Source organism: Stenella coeruleoalba, assembly GCF_951394435.1.
Source record: "Stenella coeruleoalba genome assembly, chromosome: 10".
In the NCBI taxonomy this organism is placed as follows: Eukaryota; Metazoa; Chordata; class Mammalia; order Artiodactyla; family Delphinidae; genus Stenella; species Stenella coeruleoalba.
This window is the reverse complement of record NC_137156.1, coordinates 1,870,669-1,890,943: the sequence shown is the minus strand read 5'-3', so window position 1 is coordinate 1,890,943 and position 20,275 is coordinate 1,870,669. Positions and strand designations below refer to the sequence as shown.

General features: G+C 43.8%; 1 long non-coding RNA gene across 1 annotated transcript; it reads left to right on the top strand.

Annotated features, from left to right (window-relative positions):
• Positions 1 to 51: 51 nt before the first annotated feature.
• LOC307193138 lies at positions 52 to 18,388 on the top strand. Its single transcript, XR_013830231.1, has 4 exons — positions 52 to 1,120; positions 2,929 to 3,102; positions 17,158 to 17,596; positions 17,648 to 18,388. It is a non-coding gene; the product is annotated as an uncharacterized lncRNA (long non-coding RNA).
• The last annotated feature ends 1,887 nt before the right edge of the window (positions 18,389 to 20,275 follow it).

Below are 20,275 nucleotides of genomic sequence, written 5' to 3'. Positions count from 1 at the left end.
GTGGACGGGGCGCCGGCGGAGCCGTGGAAACGCGCCGCGGCTGCGCGAGGGGAGTGGCTTTCCGCACGTGGCGGAGGTCAGGGGGCGAAGGGCAGGGGGCGGAGAAATGGGAGAGACGCGGGACGCGCCGGCGGGGAGCAGGGGTGTACGGAGCAAAGGGAACACGAAGGTCCTCCGGGTGGGCGTGTTCGCCTGGGCGGCGGCGGCTGCGGCCGCCAGAGACAAGGAAAGGGAACCATCCGCCCCAGATTGTTGGCCTTTTACCCGGAACGCGCGCTCGCACACTTGGTGTCTCACGGCCGTTTTGTAGTTAAATGTTAGAAATGGCCGGGCATCTCGAGGCGGCGTCAGGCTCCGCCGCGCGCGCCGCCCCCGGGCCGAGCGACGTCGGGTTGAGTCCCGCGAGGGGTCTGGCCTGGGGCGACGGGATGACCGTCTCTGACACGCGTTCCTGCTTTTCTCTAAACTTCTCCTTCAGAAATGTGACACAAACCTGCATTTTTGGTATTTAAAAGAAGAAAACAGAAGGGGAATGAAAACAGAAGTGAGACAGTTTTAGAAAAGAAGGGACTTACCTAAAAGTTGACAAAACTGGGATGTTTATTTAATCTGCACAAGAACATCTCCTTGGAACTTACCCAAACGCAGACCCCTAAGGGTTAAATGAGCCTCTTCACATGAGATGATTTTACAAAAAGGAATGCCTCACAAAGAACTAGAATTAGGTAAAAGATAGTATGAAAGGAAAGGGCAAAGGAAGTGTTTTTTTTTCAGTTGATACTGGTTGTGAAGCATGTGTCCCAACCTGCTGGCAAGTGTTGAGAGGACTGAAATCTGACTTTCTGATAGTTTTTCCAACTACGTATGTTAGGCTCAAAAGTAGTATTAGTAGGGGCTTCCCTGGTGGCGCAGTGGTTGAGAGTCCGCCTGCCGATGCAGGGCACGCGGGTTCGTGCCCCGGTCCGGGAGGATCCCACATGCCGCGGAGCGGCTGGGCCCGTGAGCCATGGCCGCTGAGCCTGCGCGTCCGGAGCCTGTGCTCCGCAACGGGAGAGGCCACAGCAGTGAGAGGCCCGAGTACTGCAAAAAAAAAAAAAAAAAAGTAGCATTAGTAGAAAAGGTAAGTAAGAATGAGTTGTGGAGTCTTTTATTGTTTGGCCATCATACAATTTGAAATGTAGGATCATGAGCTTTTATATAGCCTTTTACTTATCGCCCAGAGCATCCTGCCCCCGAACTTCACAAAAGCAAGTACTTTGCGAAGAGGTTTGCGGGCGGGGAAAGAAATCTTCTCTCCTTGTCTTAGGGTTATTAGCTCGGGCCCTGTGAATGTAACCGACAAAAGACAGATTAAAAAGAAAAACAGACTGTTAACATTTGCAGCGCCCCTACACACGGAGTAACTGGTGATGGGCGGGCTTAGGTAGCAATTTATCAAAAGAACAAAACATTTGTAGAGAAGCCACAAGACAAAGGAAAAGGACCTTGAGTTTCTAGGGCGGCCAATTGTGGGAAGGCAAATATATGGGAAACTGATGGGAGACAAGAACTAGTTAGTAAAGTTGGTTATGCAGATTCCTCCAGTGCCACCTCTGGGCTGATGAGGGTCTAGAGTTTTCTCCCGTGATTGACTTCTGCCCTTTCTGATAGATTGGGGGCGGGGGGGACACCTTTGCAAACTTATGTCCTGCTCTTAGGAAGTAGGGAGAGAGCAGCGAGCTTTTCTTGTATCAGCTTAATTGCCTTTAGCTCAATATAATCCTTATGCCAAACTGGCACGGTTTGGTGCAGCGTATTCTGCTGCCCATCAGGTTCTAGGGCTGTCCTCAAAATGAGTTGTGAAGGAAAGTGTTACTAAGTATGGAAATATACACTACGTATAGAAATAGATGGACATGTGGTCTCCTCTAACACAAGCAAAATATTTTAAAATAATGACAACAAACTGGGCAACAACTCTGAAGCTTCCTGAGTCTTTTAATAAATGTAAAGCTTAAAACTTACTTTTTTTTAGAAATGATATATGCTTATTATGGAAAATCTGCTCAGAGATTCTCATTGTTAATATTTCAGCACCCTATTCCAGTCTTTTAAATGTATTTCAAAAAGAAAAATATATCTCAAGACTACACTGGGTATTTACATATAAATGTAAACCTAATATACATTTTCAAAAGTTTTTACTGTAATGGGAAAATATTCATTGCATAATATGGAGTAAAAGTTAGAAGATACAAAGCTATATAGTATAATCACATTTTTATACAAGTGTTCTGCTCGTATATATAATATATAAAAGAAAAAATAAGAAAAAGGAAACATACGAAGAAAAGACACAACTCTCCATACACGTATATGTACTTTACTCCCATGGTGTCATACATGAATAAAATCGCACCATTTGGATAGACTGTGAGGTGAAAGTGCACTGGACTTGCCCTAGAATCTGGGCTTGAGTTGGACATGGTGTGACCTTGGGCGAGCTCCTTCCCCTCCCAGACTCAGCTTCCAAATCTAAGAGGGGAACAGTAACGCCTCCCTCTCAATCTGTTGTGAGAATTAAGTGATCCTATGAATGTGAAGGTGTTTAGTACTGTGCCCAGCGCAGAGTGAGCCCTCTATTACTCTGTTTTCCTGAACCCCAGCTCATCCTGCCTGAAGTTCAAAGTTTTCTCCACTAGATGGTGATGGTAGAAAAATAAAATGAGTAAACCATACCAGCCTCTAACCAGATTTAAACTTTCTTTTTAAATCAGCATAAATACAAATAAGTGTAAACTCTGTTATAAGGTTGCAGGAAATGAGTTCAATGTAAAGCAGTAAGCCCTCGGCTTAAGTGTCCTCCGTTAATCCCTCACTGCTTTCTTGTCTTCAGCCGGACTTGGCGCTCTCTTTGAGCAGTGTAACCATGTCTGTTCTCTGCCCCAGAATCGCAATGGGGATGACAGATGCCGCGTGTGGCTCAACTCTCAGATCAGCCATCTATTCAGTGGCCACCGGGAAAGCCTCAGGCTGGTGCAGGTCCCGCGTGCTGCCGTGTAATACGCCTCCTAGTGTTATCGAACCTCAGGCGTCATCTTGGCCCTCGTAATCATACCCAAGGTATGTTGGACATTTTGAGTTCAGTTAATCCCACCATGATGCACATCCCTGCCATCTTTAGTCACCATCCTAAAAGTCAGCCCCACGGCCGTCTGTTCCCCTTCCTGCTTTGGGAGTCCTCTTACCTAGCCTAACCTCATATGCCTTTCTTTTCCTGACTTTCCCTTGTGTCCCCTGGAATCTATGCCACGTTTCTATTAACTTTAGTAAATTGAATACATTTTCTTGCTACTGTAATAAGACTGCCTGATTGTTCTATTTTATTACTGGTCTTACTGGTATAAAAGAAGTGCTTTGACTTTTATAATTTATTTCATATTTGGCTTTTTGGGGGGAAACTCTTATTAGTTTTAAGTGATTTTCAATTGATACTCTTTGTACAAAAAGAATACATCTGAACTTTGTCATCAGTTCTTGGCACTGAGCTTCAAAAATCCTTGGAATTTCCTGAGTGACTGGAGAGCCAATGAGGCGACTCCTGGTGGGTCCCCGGAGAGCTTCAGGATGGGAACTGCTCACCAGAAACACCAAGCACACAATTAGAGGTTGGAACTTCAGGCCAGCCATCACTGGGGAGGGGAGGGATGTTGGAGATGGCCTTCAGGCACATGGCCGGTGATTTAATCAGTCGTGCCTGCATAGTAGAACCCCAGTAAAACCTCTGGACACCAACGCTGGTGGAGCTTCCTGGTTGGTGAATATGGCAGTGGGGGTGGGAGGAGCCCTGTCGCCATGCAGAGGGCATGGAAGCTGCGTCCGGGATCCTCCAGACCTCGTGTTATGTGCGTCCTTTGTTAAAAAACTGAAATGTTTTTCAGTGAGTTCTGTGATTTCTTCCAGGGAATTATCAGACCTGAGGCGGGGGGGTTGTGGGACCCCCATCTTTGTAGCCGGTTGGTAGGAGTGCTGGTCCCTGAGCCTTGAGGCTGGAGTCTGAAATGGGTCATTACTGTGAGGACTCTGCCCTGATCCGTGGGTTCTGATGCTAACTCTGGTAGGTGGGCGTCAGAGCAGAATCAAATTGCAGGACACCCACCTGGCGTTGGAGAGTTGGTATCAGAACAGTGCTTTTCCTCTTTCCAACACATTTATCTATTATTTTGTTTTCTTTCTGAATTTCATTGGCCAGTACTAGTTATTATTACACTGTTGGAGAAAGCAGGTCTCTTTACCTTATAAAGTGAACAGTGAAGTGACAGAGCCAAAGTTCTACTTCAATCCCTGACTTTAAAAAACTTCTAGTAAAATAGAGAAAGGTACCTCCTTAACATGATGGTTTTTGTTTTGTTTTTCCTCAAACTGGCAGCCACCATCATATTTAATGATGAAAACACTAAAGATATTCGTCGTTTCTTCCCACACTTCTCACCCTGGAGAGCTTTCCAGTCCTTTGCTGCGTCTGGGTTACTACTTACTCTTCAGTTTAGAGAAGTCCTGTTAATTGTCCCTGACCCTCCAGGCTGGTTTGGTCCCTTTGCTCATTTGACACCTTGTCTGTCCCTTATGACAGATGCCTCATAGTATTATAACTGCCCATTGCATGTCTGTTTCCACTCCTGCCCAGCTTCCATTATAGGACAGTGCAGGCCCCATGCCTGACACGTAGGGAGCGCTGGGCTGGGCTTGAACGGGACCCGTGACTGGCAGGTGTCAAGTGCAGGCTTCACCCTTTCCCCTGAGGTTCACAGCAGGAGCATTCTGTTTCTTCCAGAAAGACCACCTGAATGGGGCTTTTAGTTACGGAAAGATGAGATGAAGACTTTCTGCCGACATGGAGATATTTAGAGAACCCTTCCATAAAGAGAAAGGGCACTTTTTGGGAGGCGAGACTAAGATGGTCTCCTAGGAACAGTGGAGAATTGCCACTGGGAGGAAAGACTGGGTTGCTCTGGGGAGAGATGGATTTTTCATAGAAGGAAGAAGAGAAAGTGGAGGGTGAGCCGTGACATCCGTTTCCTTCTTGTCCATCAAACTGAATTTGAAACCCTACGGGGAGAGGGCTGAAGACCAGAAGATGAGCTGATGTTCTGGGCAGGAATCTAGATCTGGAGGACCCAGCAGCGCTGCGTTGGAGGGGAGGCGACATCCCCTAGTTCTGCCCTCCCCCGCTGAGACCCTGGTGCTCGCACCGAGGCCTCATCATCAGTGCCGGCGCCCAGGCTTCTTCCAGGAGGGTCTTGACCATGGTCTTCGCCTGGCAGGGCAGGGGGACCCTGCAGACACACGTGAGGACTGCAGCCCATTCCAGCAACTCTTCGAGGAATTTCCAGAAATGAGTCGGGGATACGCTGGGAGCTGCTAAGCGACTGGGTAGTAGAATGAGGCAAGGGTAAAGAGGATCTCAGAGATGCTGTTGAAGAAGCGTATTAAAAGTTAACGTGGAGTCCAACAGGTGATCCCGTCCGAACTGAATAAGTGAAAGAGAAAAAGCAAACCTTGGTTTCTACCTTACACCACAGGCAAAAACTAATTCAAGATGGCTCATAGGCCTTGATGTAAAAGCTAAAAGTATGAAGCTTCTACAGGGAAACGTGGAAGAATATCTTCATGGCTTTGGGGTACGTGAAGGTTTCTTAGTGAGGGCGTAAACAGCACTGATCATTAAAAATATACATATGAATATATATATATAAATTGAACTTAATTAAAATTTTAAAAACATCTGCTCTTCAGGAGACATCTGTGAGGATGGAATATTACTCAGCCATAAAAAGAAATGAAACTGAGTTATTTGTAGTGAGGTGGATGGACCTAGAGTCTGTCATACAGAGTGAAGTAAGTCAGAAAGAGAAAGACAAATACCGTATGCTAACACATATATACGGAATCTAAAAAAAAAAATGTCATGAAGAACCTAGGGATAAGACAGGAATAAAGACACAGACCTACTAGAGAATGGACTTGAGGATATGGGGAGGGGGAACGGTAAGCTGTGACAGGGCGAGAGAGAGGCATGGACATATATACACTACCAAACGTAAGGTAGACAGCTAGTGGGAAGCAGCCGCATAGCACAGGGAGATCAGCTCGGTGCTTTGTGACCACCTAGAGGGGTGGGATAGGGAGGGGTGGGAGGGAGGGAGACGCAAGAGGGAAGAGATAATGGGAACATATGTATATGTGTAACTGATTCACTTTGTTATAAAGCAGAAACTAACACACCATTGTAAAGCAATTATACTCCAATAAAGATGTTTAAAAAAAAAAGACATCTGTGGGAAAATGAAAACACAAGCCATAGTCTGAGAGAAAATATTTGTAATACATATATCCGCACAGGACTCATTTCCGGAGTATATAAAGAATTATTGCAACTCAATAAGAAGAAAAAATACCTCCATTTTTAATCTTTTTTTTAACATCTTTATTGGAGTATAATTGCTTTACAATGGTGTGTTTGTTTCTGCTTTATAACAAAGTGAATCAGCTATACGTATACATATATCCGCATATCCCCTCCCTCTTGTGTCTCCCACCCTCCCTATCCCACCCCTCTAGGTGGTCACAAAGCACCGAGCTGATCTCTCTGTGCTATGCGGCTGCTTCCCACTAGCTATCTATTTTAAATTTGGTAGTGTATATTAGTCCATGCCACTCTCTCACTTCGTCCCAGCTTGCCCTTCCCCCTCCCAACACCTCCATTTTTAAATGGGCAAAAGGTATAAAAGAATACTTCACAAAAGAAGATATATGGACAGAAAAACACATGAAACAGGCACAGTGAAATGCACATTAAAACCACGGTGAGATGCCACGACACTCCCTCGGGAATGACTGAAAATAAGAAGACTGACAACGTTACATGTTGGCAAAGACAAGGCACAGTTGGAACTCAAAGCATTGCTTGTGAGAACATAACATGGGAAAATCATTTTGGAAAATCATTTGGCAGTTTTCTTAAAAAGGGAAACACACCCTTGCCATGTCATCCAGTAATTCTGTTCCCAGAGAATTTACCCGGGAGAGATGAAAACATGTTCAAAGTGTGTCCACAAAACGGGTTGTATGCAAATGGTTAGCGCAGGCTTATTCATAATAATCCCAGACTGCAAACACTGCAAACGCCCAGCAACAGCGAATGGAAAAACAAAGTTTGGTTTACTCATACACTGGAATTCTACTTGGTAAAAAAATTAAACTGCCGACACACAGAGCAATGATAAATCTTAGAAACATCGTGCTGAATAAAGGAAGTCAGACACAAAACAGTATATGTGTTGTATGATTCCAGTTATGCGAAATTCTAGACCAGGCGAAGCTAATCTGTAGTGTAGAAATTATATCAGTGGGTGAAGGGATGGGGATTATTGGTGGCCAGGGCATGAGGGAGTTTTTAGCTAGTGATAGAAATGTGGTATAAATTGAGGAGATGGTTACACCATTATATGCATTTATCAAAACTCATCAAACTGTACCTTTAAAATGGGTGCAGTTTATTTATGTAAATTATATCTCAGTAAGATTGATTTTAAAAACCACAGCAAGATCCTATTTCCTGCCCATAAGAATGACCAAAATTCACGTGACTGTCAATACCAAATGTTAACGAGGGTGCAGAGCAGCTGGAACGCTCGCGCATCGCCGGTGCGCTGCTGGTGCAAGCCTAAAATGGGCCCTTTGGAAAACTTGTTGATTTCTTATAAAATTAAATATTCACCTGCCCCATGACCCATCAATTGTACTCTTAGGTATTTACCCCAAAGATATGAGGCCATATGTATAAAAAGTCTTGTAGAAGAATGTTTATAGAAGCTTTATTTGTAATAGCAAAACAAACAAACAAAAAAACCTGGAAACAATGTAAACCTGCAGGTGATAGATAAACAGATTGTGGTCTGCGAAATGCTGCATTAAATTAGCAGCGGATGAACTGGAGACACATGCAAAACCACACATGACTCTCATAAATGTTATGTTGAGTGAATGAGACCAGGCACAAAGAGCACAGATGGTGAGTCCATTGGAAGGAAGTTCAAGAACAGGCACGTCTAAGGAAACTGGAGTGTTAGAAATCGGTGTTGCTGAGACAAGGGCATTGACTGAAAGGGGGCGTGACGGAGATGTTCTGCATCCCGGCTGCGATGTTGGTTAACTAGGAGCACACATTTCTCAACACCATCGAACTGTAGATCCGAGCTCTGAGCATTTCACTGTTAGCAAATTTCACCTCAATTAAAAAAAAATTAATTCAAGGGGTTTCCATTTCCAATAATGGCAGCTAGGAACTTCAGATCAACACAAGTAACTGATGAAAACACGTAAAAATGCTGAAGCAAATGGTTTAGAAATCTTAAAAGTATCAGAGACCTGATAAAATAGGAACTACCTGGCAAAAATCCGAAGGAATCCAAATCCAAACAGGCCAGAGGGACCTGAGCGCAAGAGTTCCTTTTGCCCCGAGGGCTTTTGCTAATTCTGCGCACCGTGGGCCTGGCCTTGGGTGGCCTCTGCAGGCGAGGTGACAGTCATGAGCCCAGGGTCTACCTGAGCCAGGGGTCTAACCTCAAGTGGAGGGGCCTAATAGACGTCCCTTCGTGAAGCTGTTCCCCGGGGGGCGGCGCCTCCTGGCAAGGCTACCCAGAAGTAAACCTACCCCAACAACTACTTCCCTGAGCTACCACACTCATTTTTTTTCTGACATTGTTAAATATTCTTCTGCACACGACTTAATGGAAGCATAACGTTCTTTCTTATGGGAGAACCACAGCTATTCAATCAACTTGGACTTAGGCTTTATTTCAACGTTTTAAATGTAGTAAATAATGTCATCGTGTATTACTTCAAAGATAATATTTTACAATTCTATTTCTTAGGGGCAAAAGTCTTAGAAATGCAAATGGGGTCAAAGAGAATGGCCAAATTGCCCTCCCTAAAGATGAGGGCATTTACATTCCAACCAGAAGTGTAGGAGCGTGCCACCCTGTGCCCTCCCAGGCTTCATTTATGCTGGAAGTGTTTCCCATATACGAGCTGGGACTTACAATGCCCTTTTACCATTTTACCAGCTGCCATGGTCCTTTTGTAGCACGAAACATCAATACTTTTGAATATGTAGCATAAAACCTAAACACCTATTATGAACCATTACATAATAGCCAAATTTATCTTCTACCTAAAGATACAACTTTTACCTTTAATAAGAAATAACCCAAACCTGAGAGTATGCGGAGTTTTCACCCACCTCCCCTTCAGCCACTATTACCCTCTCTGCTGTAGCATTTCCCCATGGAAAATTTCTCTACTGAACCTTACCCTCTTGGGAAAAGCAGGCCAACATTTGGTCAGAAGAGCATGTCTTGGGCTTTGCACTTCTGTAATTTCATGCCTTGTTCCTGTCATAAGCTTCTCCTAGCTCCTAAAATTCACTTCCAATTTAGAAGGTAGAAAAGGATTCTCAAGAATGGAAACATAAATATACCCTTCCTCAAATTCCAACTGGAAAAAAAAATGATGATTCATGCTGTAGAATGGAATGTTTTAAATTTGGGCATGAATGCTCTCACTTTTCCCAATTGTTTAGAACAATCTCAACAGAAGCATGAAGTTTACCTTACAGCAGGCATTTTATTTTGTTCTTACATTTTCAGACTTAATGAATTAATGGGAGGGAGGCACATTTGTGTAATGGGGGAAGGATCAGAGAGAATCCTATGGTGCTGGGTTGGAATTAGGAAACTATAAGAATGAACTCAGGATTTAAAAAAATTGTATTTCCAGCTCTGTCCACTGCAAGGACTAGAAGCAATGACACCCCAGCAGCAAAGAGCACTCCCATTGCCCTGGTCTTGGTTTCTAAATACCATTCTTCCCTAAGAGGAGCCAGGGCTTCTCTGAGAAATGGCAGATTCTAGAAACAGGGCAGGAAAATTACATGGTGAGCTTTGAACATCTCATTATGCCAGAAAGCAAGGAAGTGCGCCCCCAAACAATAGTGATATGTCAGAAGTACAGAGGCTCCCATTGACCAAATCTGGGACAGTTTGAGCATCCACATGACTGACACGGGGAATGTGTGTCACGTTTAGAAATGATACTAAACAGGGACGGGGATCCGGATGGGCTGGAGCACTCTTCTTAATAGAATATAATACCAGTTACTAAATGTAGAAAATCATACAATTAGAGAATTACCACTGAACAATCACTGTGGTAATAACTGATTCATGCAAGAATGGATACTGAAGTCATGGAGTGATAGACTGTTGTGGAACAGGACACCCATAAAAATCTCATAGGTTCCTTATTAATTACAAAAGAAATAAAGGTAACTTTACTGTGGGGAAATCTGGCAGACACCATCTGAATCAGGATACCAAATTATATGAATCGTGACACAAGCTACATCACGTACCACCTACTGAGACATTCCCAGAAAGACGCACCATCACTGATGTGGTTTTCATGATTAGAGGTTTACCTGGTTGCAAATATGAAGAAACAATCAGGCAATTCAAATTGAGGGATATTTTATGAAGAAATTGGTCTGAAGTCTTCAAAAATATCAGTGTCATGAAAGGTTAAAAAAAAAAAAGACTGGGTTATTGCTCCTTGAATAGATAAAAAGAGACTAAAAAGACATCTCAACGAAATGTGCTTGTGTGATTTTTGGTTGGCTCCTGTCTTTGTTCTCAAGGAGACATATGCCAATGTATTTAGGGATAAAGTTTCACAAGGTCTGTAACTTACTCTCAGAAAAGAGAGAGACAGCAAATATTGAAAACATAAACATTTGGTGAGTCCACGTGCAGGGTGTATCGATATTCATTGTACTGTTCATGCAAATTCTCTGCAGGTTTTAAGTTCTAAAAAAATAATTCAGAGAAAAGGAAACATATCTAACAAAAATTATATAGAAGTCGTATGAGCTTTGGAAACGTATTTATGAATTTATGAATAGGATTGCACCGTGTACTTTGTTCCTATTGAATATCACACATGGTTTCTAAGCAGTATATTAACTCAGTGACATGTATTTACATTTTACAAGAAAGTAAAAAAGGCTATAATTAGATGAACAAATTGTGCAACCATTATAGAAGTAATGAACAGAAAACACTGTTTAGTACTTCTGAGGAGACTCATTTTTAAATGGCCCCAGCTATATTTTTATCTAATTGTTTTCAATCCTCCTATTTTATTTTCATTTTTTATTACACAAAATTTAGCTACTTACTCACTGTCACTTGGACATTCTACGGGTCTAATATCAGCTAGGTTGTAAGCAAGTCTGAATGTTCCGTAACGTCACTGTCCTGCCTTGGAGTTTCCTATCTCCAAATAGAAAGTAAGAGGTAGAAATTAGTTTTAAATTTCTGTTCATTTTCTACTAATTACAAAATCATACACTATGTGGTATTCCTACCCAGAGAAGAGAAGAGTGAGAGTCTTAACTCTTTCCCACTCACCGTTTCCTCTTCCTTTTCTCTGGCCCCAGGTGACCCGGCAAGCGTCGAGTATGATTTATGACTGCTTGGATCCAGCCTGGGTCACCTGGAACAGCCGGCCATAAACTGTTCACTGGTGCTTTTCTTTCTTCTTTTAACAAGTTTACCTTTCATTATTCATATTATCGGGTTTTCTGCTTTCTTAATTACTTTATTGAAATGTAATTTACGTATCATAAAATTCACCCATCGTAAGTGTACAATTCAACTACGTGTTTGGAAACTTAATGAGTTGTTCAAAATGTTTTTGAACCTTTCCATCACCCCAATACGATTCTGTTTACAGTTAATGCCTGTTCCTGCTCTCAGCCTCAGGCAACCTAAATCTACTTCCTGTGTCTATAGATGTGCCTTTTCTGGACATTCCATGCAAATGGAACTTTACAGTATACGGTCTTTGTTTCTGGCTTTTTTCTCTTAGCACAATGCTTTTGTTTATCCAGCTTGTAGCAGGGATTAGTGCTTCATTCCTTTTTATCGTTGAGTAGTATTGCATTTGAGTGGATGTATCAATTACCTTTCTCCATTCACTGAATCCATTGCTGGACATTTGGGTGGTTTCCAGTTTGGGGCTGTTGTGAATAATGCAGCTGTGAACATTTGCATGGGAGGCTTTGTGTGTTCAAATGTTTTCACTTCTCTTGGGAAGATACCTGGGAGAAGAATTGTTAGGTCATATGGGGAATAACTTTTTAAGGAACTATTTCCCAAGGCAGCTGCACCATTTTACACTCCCTCCGACCTTTGTGCTGAGGGTTCCCGTGACTCCACACCCTTACCAGCATTTCCCTTCTGCTGCCTTTTTATTATAGCTCTTCTGGCGGGTGTGAAATGTTATTTAATTGTGATTTTAACTTTCATCTCTCTAATGACAGATTTCGGAGCATTTTTTATGTGCATATTAACTTCTTTTATTTATCTTCCTTGGTAAGCTAGTCTTCAAATCTCTTGTCCATTTGTAAAATTGGGTTGTCATCATATTGTTGATTTGTAAGAGTTTGCTTCAGGATATGAGTCGTTTATCAAATATCAAAATCGTTTATCAAAATGATTTCACAGTATTTTCTCCAAGTCTGTAGCTTGTCTTTCCATTTTCCTATGGTGTCTTTTGAAGAGCAGATTTTGAATTTTGGTGAAGTGCAGTGTATCAGTTTTTGCTCTCACCAATCATACTCAGTGGTGCTTTTTGAAAGGAAGAAAATTCAGTAGCTATGTGGATAACAGGGATGCCTTTCACCTGCATTTTGGTATTTGTGAAGATTGCTCCACTTGTGTGTGTAGACGTTTAAGAACCCTTGTTCTGAGACATTCCGAATGCTGTGCACACGCAGAAACCATTAGCGTTGTCCAGGCTGCTTTGGACGCCGACCGGCACGCAGAGGCACTGGCAATGCCTGCCTCGCCCGCTCCTATGACAGCACGGTCTCTTGCTGGTCAATGTCCCTTGAAAAGCATCACAATTTCTATGGCTCTGTGGAATGCTGTTTTCCTGAGGTTAGTGTTTTTTTTTTTTTTTTTTTTTGCGGTACGCGGGCCTTTCACTGATGCGGCCTCTCCGGTTGCTCCGGTTGCTCCGGTTGCTCCGGTTGGAGCACAGGCTCCAGCGGCCATGGCTCACGGGCCCAGCCGCTCCGCGGCATGTGGGATCTTCCCGGACCAGGGCACGAACCCGTATCCCCTGCATCGGCAGGCGGACTCTCAACCACTGTGCCACTGGGGAAGCCCCTGAGGTGAGTATTTTTAAAAAAGGTTTGCAATTCCAGAATATGAGGGCAATCCAGTACCGCTGGGGCTGCTTCTAGCCTCACTGTGAATTTTTCCACGCCTTAGAGCGGGGGTCCCCGTTAGGAACGGGGCCGCACAGCAGGAGGTGAGTGGCGGGCGAGCGAGCGAAGCTTCATCTGCCGCTCCCCATGGCTCCCCATCGCTCGCGTTTCTGCCTGAACCCTCCCCCACTCCCCGGGTCCCTGGAAAAATTGTCTTCCACGAAACCCATCCCTGGTGCCAAAAAAGGTTGGGGACCGCTGCCTTAGAGCATCTTGAAAGATGTTCCAGTGATTTTATGGGTATGGACAGAGGGTGCTGAGGCTAGGTGGGTAGACCACAGTGGGTATGCATGCACTACCTGTTCTTCTTGGTGGTCAATATTGTACCAGGCTGCTTGTCCTCTGTGCCGCCGGAAGCCAGAAATAGTGTGACACAGCAGAACTGCACTTCTGTCGTTTAATATTAGAAGACAAGTAGCATGGGTTCTTTTAATTGACTTTTCCTTTAGGACAAATAGACATGATTAAAAACCTTCTCTCTAGTAATCAATTGACAGATGCTTATTGAATACATATTGTGCTTGAAACTTATCTGCGTGTGATGACTTCCAACCTGGACCTCTCCCCTGAAGCCTAGATTTCTATATCACAACCTGTTCAACTCGGACGTCTAATAGACCTGTCAAACACTGAGGGCCTGACTTTTCCCCCCAGAGTTACTCCTCCCATGACCTTCTCCATCCCAGTCAATGTCAACTCTCCTTCACGTGCTCAGGAAAAGAGATGGAAAGTCATCCTTGCCTACCATCTTTCCTTCACTCCCTGTATCTAATCCATCATAACTCCTAGAGTTTCTAAATGGAATATGAAATCCTGGATGAGATTCCAACCGAGAAAAGGGACATTAGGGAAGAACTCATTAAGTCTGAATAAAGTATGGAGTTGAGTTCATAATAATGTATCAGCATTGATTTGTTCATTGTGACAAGTGTACTATACCCATGTAAGAGGTGAGAAATCCGGGAAACTGGGTGCAGAGCATAGGGGGACTCTCTGCTGTCCTTTCACTTTTTACCTTTTCTGTAGATCTTAAACTACTCTCATATAAAAAAAATTATTAAGGAAATATGCAAAGGAGCAGTTTCTGCTGACTTCTAGCTGATTAGAGCCTGCGGCTGGTTTGCTGGAGCCGAGGGGACAGAAAGTCTGCTTCCACTGATTGGATGGTCTGGGTAGAGGGTACTGTCAAATTAGCCAAAGGCCATACACATGGTTTTCTTTGGGTGTGGGGATTGGTCACCTTATCAGTACTTTTTCACAGTTTAATTACTCCAAGGAAAATTGATAACCTCAAATAAGTTCAGTCTTTTCATAACAATTGTGTCACATAATTTATCTTTCACAAATACATAATATTGTTTAGGTATTCTTCCTGAAGAGCAAAGTTCTCTAATCCTAGAAAAATACCTAACGTTTGGCTTTTTAAAGATCTTGCTATAATTCTTTATATGCTACTCAAAATGAAAACGTATTTTTATTTTATATGGAATACATTGATCTGAATTAAAAATAAGGACTTTTTTTTGGAAAAGCAAGAGGGCACTAGAGACTGGTGTTGGGTTAGGGAGTGGAGGGGTTGGCAAAGGCTCTGAAGAGGTGAAAGCTGAAGAATTGCAGGATCGCTTGTATTATTAGTTTGATTTTCTGGGGAATCAAGGCTTTATGCAACTTCAGGAAATCCAGGCATCCGCTGCTGTTGGGATCAGGCAGGTGGTTTGCCGGCACTGGATTCTCTTTCCTTGGCCTGTGATGGAAGGCAGGGGAAGGCAGAGTGTTGCTTGTAGGGAGAGTTTATTAGTGTTCTTGTGACTCCCCTTCATGCCTGTGCCTTTGAACTTTCCCTGCAGCTGTAAACAGCTGGAGATGTTGCAAATAATTTTAAGGACTTGCAGAGTGCTTTGGCCATCAGAAGCTCTCTCCCACTGTAGTTGGATGTGTTCAAAGTGTAAGGTGGGCAAAAATGGTGGCTGTGCGGTTCCCTCACCTAAACCCTCTGGCTGGAAGCGTGCCCTAAATGCCGAGTCTGAAACGGGCAGGAGAGCGGGGCGTCTGATGGCAAAGACAAATGCAGCGTTGTAGTCCTGAGTGTGTTGCCACCCTGACGGGACAAGAAGGTGAAGGTGATATTTCATCCACTGTTACGGTCTGTCCTCTCCTTACCTGACCTCTGAAATGGAGCCGTCAGCTTTGAAAAGCCTGGTGTCTAAAATTAATATTCTTCCCCATCTGACTAAGAAGGCAACAGCTGAGCAACATGAGATCAAGGACCATCTGAGTTTAAACAGGGGCTCAAAGTGGCATTTGAGAGAGAGGATACTTCCTCTCAGAGTGGACACTTGTCTTTTCAGAAGACTTACTCTGACAGGGAGTCAAGACTTTTACCAGGGAATTGCACAGTTGTTTTGAACTCTGCAAACTCCCTTTTATCTGCTGGAACTTATACTCTGCACTTGGAATGGTCTGGACCCCAGCATGTCCTCCTATAAATGGTAATTACTCTTATTTTCTGTCTTTCTACGTCACCTTAAACAACAAGTTGTACCAAACTCCAGGTAGAGCTTAACGTTTAATATTTTCTCTGCAAAATGTTTATATCTTGGACCCAAGCTTTTGTTTTAATATGTTAATTTTATGTGGCTTCCTGAGCCAACTTGAATACCATCTACAATTACATATTAGATTTTAGTTGTAGTTTGTCTTAGACGTAGTCATGAAATCCTTATTTTAATAATAACTGTTTTCAGGGCAACTTGTAAGAACACTGATGACGGTCTATGGTGTATTTTACAGAGCTCTGGCTGACCCTGCTTACATTTGAGTGTGTTTAAATGTAAGGTCTTTGTGTGGTTCAGTAGAAGTTTGTAGAGCATTGGATTTTAAATAATTTGTAACTCAAGGTATTATTTTTACTAGCTGAGTTGAGAAAATGAAAGACGACGTTTTGTGGAGCTAATTACAGATGATTTCAAATTGAGAAAAAGCTGGAAGAAGCAATTTCCAGAAAATCTCCAGCAGGGGGCCTCAGGAGGGAACTGGCCACAAGTTCTCATCGGTCTCCCCTGATGATCAGGAGATGCACAGGCACATACATCGCGTGGGTCTTCAGTGTCAGAGCAGTAGAACATGTATCACCTACATTCGTAAGGGAAGTAGTTCAAGGAAAGCACAAGGGTGTGAAATCTTTGGTACTTAGCTGCTAATGAGGATGCAAAGAAAGGTATCTGGGAATCTTAATCTACGTGAGAGCATTATTAGGAAACACAGTTCTTTTTAAAATAAGCACCAAACATTTTAAGATGTAGGCAGAGAGGGGCTCTGGAAATGGCTCATTTGGTGGAGAGCACTCCTCCGAGGGCACAGAATTCCCGGGGGGAGCGCCAGAGAGCCCCTTCCTTACACAGCAAGCCCTTCCCACCAGGGCCAGGAGGAGCAAAACCAGCAAATCCAGTTAAACCCAGAGAAACTTTGTATCCCATACTTGTACCAGCCACTTAACATAAACTTAACATAAACACTTATTTTAGGTAATGAGGGAACATTGTAGTTGCCCAGTGAAACTTAAGGTGGCGTCTTACTGTTTGCTTTTGTAGAAAAAAGTGGGGAAAGAAACCTTTTTCCTTTCAGAGTTCCAGCATTTGAAACTCAGTATTGATATTTGCATTTCTCTTCCTAATTTTGGGTCCCTTCTGTTTAAATAGAAGCGACTTCTAAATTCCCAGTGGTCATTTTCCCACAGAGTCAAATGTGTGAGTCGGTGATGAGAACTCTGTTTCTCCTCCTTGCAGTCAAGGGGAAGGCAGACTCAGAAGTCACGACTGCGTCCTGATTTACAAATCGGAGGCGGAGGGGCACGAACACCACACACCAGACAGGAACTTAGTCGGACTCACCACCAAGATGCTGAAAGTGAAGCGGCTGGAAGAAATCAGCACGTGTTACCACAGTGACCAGCTGGAGAAAATGGCCTTTTTTCAGTGCATGGAAGAGGTGGAGAAAGTGAAGTGTATTCTGGAAGAAAGTTCTAGTGAACAGGATTCGAGATCTGGGAAGAGTGAGGTAACTGTGCTAATTTAGTCTCCTGAAAAGTGTCAGTTCTACTTTATCTTTTCTCACATAAAGCAATACCTGTCGCCGTTTATACGACCGTTTTCTGACTCTGTTTGGTCACTTGAGTAGAGTTAAGGAAACTTCATGAACAGGCAAACTTCCATTTGTTTCATGGAGGTTTGCGTATCGGCGGGTGTGGGAAGTCAAACTTCCATTTGTTTCATGGAGGTTTGCGTATCGGCGGGTGTCGGAAGTCATTCGGAGGCCTTTGAACGTGCACCTCTCCCTTGCAGGCAGCTCCTCAGCCCGGTGGCTGGTCTACAGGTTACGATGGTGAACGTATGCAAGCACACATTTCTTAGGAAGGATGGTTTAAAAGGGTAGGTTTGGGCATGAAATCCAGAGAAGCACTGCGAGGGCCACAATTGCCCTGCAGAAGTTTCTAATTTCTTCAGGACCCTGAGGTCCTCGCTGTTGACAGTGGCGGTCAGAGTCAGGGACAAGCCCTTGCCGACGGCACGCCTCATGCAGAGCCCCATTCTGGCCACTTGCTCTTTGGGGCAGTTACTAAAGCAGCCCAGGGGCTGCCTGTCTGAATAGCGGGGCCGTAGCTGTTGGAACATCGCATGTATGCAAAGCACTCAGCACAGGCTCTGTCACCAGGGTAGGCGTTCAGTAGGTGTCGGCCAGCAGCACCCCGTCCCCTGTCTGAGCTCGCTGGGTCTCCCTCACCATCCACGGAGCACCCTTCCTGCCCGCCTGGCGTGGGCCTCGCTCTAGCACCTGCAGTTGTTTGGAACTTGTTTGTCACCCTTCTCTGGATGCCCTCCTCAACGTCAGGACTTCACCTCACTCCACCTTGCATTCTTGGCTGCTTTCCTGGTCACGGCACCAAATAGGCCCCAAGAATGTTTGCGGAACAAACAGGTCTATTTACCTGAGTCCTGCATTCTGGTTGAGGGCTGGGGGTCATTATGTTCAATAATCAGAGCAAGTGATTCTTAGGTCGGTTTGGGGTACGTCCCTCTTTGTCTGGCTACTGTTCTGAAAACCCCTGTCCAGGTAGGAAGGGCATTTCTAACGATGCAGTAGACAATGAACTAAAGCTGTTAGATGTAAGGGGCGGAGGACTCTTTTCATCGTGAATGTGTAAAATGTGCTGGATAGAAGAAACGAGTCAGGTGGAAACGTGGGTGTTTTGAGACTCCACTTTCCTGATGAGCTAACATCTTGTTCAGCAAACACCAAGAAGAAACTTCCACGGGCAAAATTTAAGTCAGATATGAGGGCTTCCTCATTAGAGCTGCTTACAATACAAATGAATACAAATGAATGAAATCTTCTGTTCACTGATTTCTGTAGAACAGAGGAGACACAATATTCTTACAGGATAACTGTGAAATAACCAACTACTGGCAATAGTTTCTACGAATTTGATTATGTTTCCAGGACTGTTTTTCTTCAGGTTCTGTGATATAATTTTTGTAAGTAGAGGCCGTATCTTTAAAGAGCGAAATGGTGCTTAGCAGAAACATGAACATTTTTAGGAAGAATTGTTTTTGTGATGAACCGCTCCAGAATATTAGAAATCAAATGACTGGGAAGTTAAATATTTTAGGATATTTTTGAGGGAAGCACTGAGAATGTTGTTCCTCAGAGACCCTAGAAGAACGTCCTTTGTGATTGGTCTGATGTCCCCTGTGTCACCTGGGCCCTGGTGTGGACCCTGCGGTCACTGCTGTGTGGAAGGTGGGGAGGAATGACCGTGTGTCCCATTCAGTTTCTTCTTGGTAAATGGCTCAAGGCCCAGAGATGTCGGCAATCTCCCCGGCTCTCTGTCTCGCCTTGTGGAGGACGGATGGGCACATGGTCGGGAGGTGCGGAGCTCTTCTCTCTGTGTCTGCCAAGGCCCAGGCCCCGGCCCCAGAGGCCCTCGCTCGCCCAGTGGGTGGATGCACGGGCGGCCAGCAGGCCTCGCAGGGGTGGGCAAGGAGGGCCTTCCAGCGGCTCGGATGTCCTCCGGAATGCAGACGGAGCTGGACTGACTCGGCTCAGTCTCCTGCTGGGCCACGGGAGATCTTCCCAACACCACACCCTCCTCCCAGGAACCATAAAAATGCTCGCATCATTTTCCCACCTGGCCCCCTTTCTCTTCACCCCTCCTCTCCTTGAGAAGCTTAGCTCAGCTAACCGTAGTCGAGACCCTCCCTGCAGTGCACTGACAAGAATTTACACTGAATTTCAGACACTCGAGTGACATGCAAACTGTTCTGAAGGCTTGAGGCTCAATTTCTTTCTAGAAGAGTCTTTTCTCTCCTAAGAGGAAAAAATTATCTATGCATCCAACAACTTATGTTTGTTAACATAGTTTGGTGAAGCCCAGATTCTTCTTTTCCTGCTCTTAACCAGGTTTTTCTATTTCACTCATTTTTCTTCCTCTGGGTTTATTTTGAACTCCCTTCTTTTCCTCTGCTTTATTTTTTGTTGAATTGATTAAATTCCACGTACTCTACTTTTCTACTATGTTTTGTTCCTTTTGTTTTCCAACTTTCCTTTTGATTCTGTTTTCAGTTGACTTTTCTCATTCTTTTATATTCCAAAGGCTGTTCAAAATCACCTAAATAGTGTAGAATTTTAAAGGCTTTTAGCAGATAACACTATAATAAACTAGATCTAAAGCCACATAATATGGTGTTGAAATAAAGTAAAACTTAAATAACTAATGTGGCACATATGAGCGATGAGTTTAATAGCTACTGTGTGTGTACCATTAACTTGTAAATGATAACGGCTCTCATAACGATAATTAGTATTACTTTTACACAGTCAAATCCAGGTTTTCCTCTTTTGTTCATT